The sequence below is a fragment of the Phascolarctos cinereus genome, unplaced genomic scaffold, assembly GCF_003287225.1.
Source record: "Phascolarctos cinereus isolate Bilbo 61053 unplaced genomic scaffold, phaCin_HiC Scaffold_726;HRSCAF=1367, whole genome shotgun sequence".
Classification (NCBI taxonomy): Eukaryota; Metazoa; Chordata; class Mammalia; order Diprotodontia; family Phascolarctidae; genus Phascolarctos; species Phascolarctos cinereus.
In genome coordinates this window covers 384485600-384489123 of record NW_027556098.1, presented here as the reverse complement: position 1 = coordinate 384489123, position 3524 = coordinate 384485600, and the positions used below count along the sequence as shown (strand labels likewise).

Sequence of the window (3524 nt, the reverse complement as noted above, 5' to 3'; positions counted from 1 at the left end):
GGGATCGCCTTCTTCTGCAGGCTCACTTGGCTCAGGAGGATGTTCTAAGAGCTGGTTCTAGCCCCAGGCCTGGCAATCTCAGGATAAGATGGGGGAGGGCCAAAGTTTTGGGGCCTCCCCTCCCAAGTTCCCTTTTGGTGTCACTTAGCAATGCAATTGAATTCAATTTGGCAAACATTTATTAATCGCTTCTTGTATCTGAAAGCCCTATATAGTCAATCCCAAATGAACTTGCTCTCAAAATAGATCTCAGACTCCTTAAGATCCCCTAATCTCTCCCCACCCATGTAGACCCCCCAACAGTTTACTGGGCTCTCCACTTCCACCATGGAGGGTAAAGAGAAATCCCAAGTTTTCCCATCTGGGTGCTCTCCACCCTTATTCCCATTCTCCAACAAACACCTAAGGATCCCTCTGGTTCATTCCCTCACTCCCCCGCCCTCTTCTTCAGAGCACCCCTACAAGACTCAGTAGCTTCCCCCACCCCCAACACTGGCCCCATTTCCTAATTCTCAACTCTCTTTCCCAGCAACCTCAGTCTGACCCACGGAGAGAAGGGGGACAGAACCAGACTGTCTGCTCCGCTTCCAGAGCAGGGCAGGGGTCTACGGTAGAAAAAAACAGATGTTTCATTGGGCACATCTGGGAACAATCAGCGAGAGAAAACACACACACTCGCATACACACACTCTCTCCTCCCCATCGGCAGACCCCACCTTCTCCTCCCCTCCCCCCACATTCCAACTGCCCCGAGAGAACAAAAGCTGACCGCCCCCCCACATACACACGCGAGTACACACACACACACACACACACGCACACACAAACACAAACACACACACAAATACACAGAGGCAGACCTGCACAGAGATCCTGGCAAAGCCGCAATGTAAAGCACCCAGACCCTAACCCTGGCCTCCAGTCACCCCTTCCACCGCCCCTCACCACCAGGGACCTCCCCTCCAGCCTGTCTCCCGACACCCAGTGAGCCGCTCCCCGCCCCATCTTTCTAGCAGCAGCCCTGACACAGATCCACTCCCCTTCCGTTAGTTTTCACTCCCATCTCCCAAAAAGAAAAAAAAAGTTTTAAAGTGCTTTGACTTCTCATTTAGACTTGGCAGGGAAGGTCACTGTCCAGCCACTGCTTTGCCTTCCGAACTTTCTCCCATATTTGGGACCAGCGACCCTTTTCCCAAACCTTCCCAAGTCTGGGGGTGGGGGACCTCAGAGCTCCAGACGGAAGGTCAGGGTCTGGGGTCCTTCCTGGTCCCTCCCCCAACCACCCGCCTCTCTTCTCCTTCACTGTACCCTCCAGCTAGGATAGGGAGGGGGGAGGTCTCTCCCCTCCTCCCTGCAGGCAGCCCCCCAACCAGCCCAGCCCCAGCCGGCCGGCTCCTCTCCTACCTGTCTGGGTCTCTCTCCTCTGCCCACTCAGCTGCCTGCCAAGAGCCTCCCCCTTCTCCCCAGCCCTGGAACGGGACAAGCCGCCACCTCCAGCCTCACCCTCCGCTGGGTCCTAATGCTAGAGCCAGGCAGACTCTGGCCAGATGTGGAGCGGGGGCGGGGCCTGGACGGGCTGGAGTCCGGTCCTGGGGCCAGTCTGGGGTAGCCCTGGAACGTCCTCAGGGACTCAGGGACGGAGATGCTAGAGGTGGGTAGGGCTGGGAGGACCTGACATCCCTGGAGGAGAAGTACCCAATGCATAGAGATGTCCGAGGACCTCTGTGCCTCCGAGGTATGGTGGAGAAAGCAGAGATTTGGAAGCAGGGGACCTGGGTTCAGGTGCTCGCTCTGCCATTTACTAGCCGTGTGACCTTGGACAAGTCACTTTTCCCCTGCTAGGTTTCAGTTTCTTCCTCTATAAAAGGAGAGGGTTAGGCTGGATCAGGGGTTCTTGACCTTTTTTGTGTCATAATAATATTTAACACTTATAATAATAATGATAAAATAATCATAGCTAGAATGTATCTAGCAATTTCAGTTTCACAAAGCGCTTTACAAATATTATGTCATTTTATCCTTATAACAATCCTAGGAGGTACAGGTGCTAACCCCATTTTACAGATAAGAAAACTGAGACTGAGGGAGGATTTTTCATTATTTTATCGTTTTTAGTGTTTTTAAAAACAGTATTTTATTTTTTCCAAGTTACGTGTAAAGACAATTTTTAACATTCATTCAAAATTTTTTTTTGAGTTCCGAATTTTCTCCCTCCCTCCCTCACCATCTCCCTCCTTAGGGCGGTAAACAATCTGATATAGGTTGTATATGCTCAATCATGTAAAACATATTTCCATATTCGTCATATTGTGAAGGCAGAAACACCAACATTTTAAAAACTACAAAAAAAAATAAAGTGAAAATCATATGCTTCTATCTGCATTCAGACTCCGTCAGGTCTTTCTCTCGATGTGGATAGTATTTTCCACCATGGGTCCTTGCTGAGGGAGGTTTTTAAATCATTGAAAAGAACCCCTAAATTTCAGTTTAAATTTAGAGCTTAATGAAAATAAAGATGAAAATTTTCCCATCCAAATTCACAGACCCCCTGAAATCTATCTACAGATTTTCCCCCAAAGGGTCCAAGGACCTCAGGTTAAGTACCCAAGGACTAAACTGATGGCACATTTCACTTGCTCCCACCTGCGTAGGAAGGTAAAGGCTTCTTCACAACGTTCCGGAGCTCAGACTGTGGTTGTATCTTCTCCGCCTGTGAACCCTCCTCTAGGGACTCAGTGGGGAATTATTACACCCTCTCTAAAGAGTAATAAACCCTGATTGGCTTCTCAGATAATGCCTTAGATCAGCTCCGTCCCCAAGGGCTCAGGAATACAACACTGGATTTAGAGTTCAGAAGGACCTTAGCAGAAAAAGAAGCTGAAGCCCTGAAAGGAAAGGAACTTGACCAATGTCACACGGCTTGTAAGTGTCAGAAGCTGGATTTGAACTCAGGTCTTCCTGACCTTAGGTCCAGCGTTATATCCACACCAGGTGTTCCTTAAACTCAAGTCTCCTTTCCAGGGGATCCCCACGCCCTTTGCCCAGCTCTGAAGAGTTCCCAGTTGGTCAGGGGGAGCAGTATGCTGACAAAAACCTCATCTGGCAAACCGGGTGCGTGGAGAAGGCCACCTTAGGCCAGAGCAGCCACAGACCCATCATCCAGATGTCCTGACCGCTGCCTTCCTTTTCGCTCCAGATCAGTCTCAGAGCCAAGGAAAGTGACAAGAAGGAATAGCCGTGGGCTCTTCTGAGGATGGAAAGAAAAGGGAGCTAGTTTATGTTGGGAGCCAAGTTGAGCCTGAGGCCGAGCCTAGGCCCAGATCCTCAGGGGTTATCAAGCGGCCAGGGGTGGGGGGAATCAGAAAGTGTTTGGATTTTATCCTGAGACTTATTTTGTCCTCCTGCTGTTCTGTCAGCCTTGATCAGGGTTTCCAGCCAAACTCTGGATGAGAAGCCGGGCCTTCACTCCTCTTGGTTAGAGGTGATGGGGCCATCTGGTGGCTACTGTTGAGATGGCCAGTGGG

The 3524-nt window shown here is 50.3% G+C and overlaps 1 protein-coding gene across 2 annotated transcripts in view; it reads right to left on the bottom strand.

Annotated features, from left to right (window-relative positions):
- The window catches only part of MFAP2 (microfibril associated protein 2), a 10858-nt gene extending 9342 nt beyond the window's left edge, over positions 1-1516 (bottom strand). Inside the window, exon 1 of one of the 2 annotated variants that reach the window (XM_020972759.2) lies at positions 1405-1516. The gene's annotated coding sequence lies outside the window, so the exon portion shown is untranslated. The remainder of the gene's footprint in view (positions 1-1404) is intronic. The other variant, XM_020972750.2, reaches the window with a different exon arrangement.
- Positions 1517-3524: the final 2008 nt, after the last annotated feature.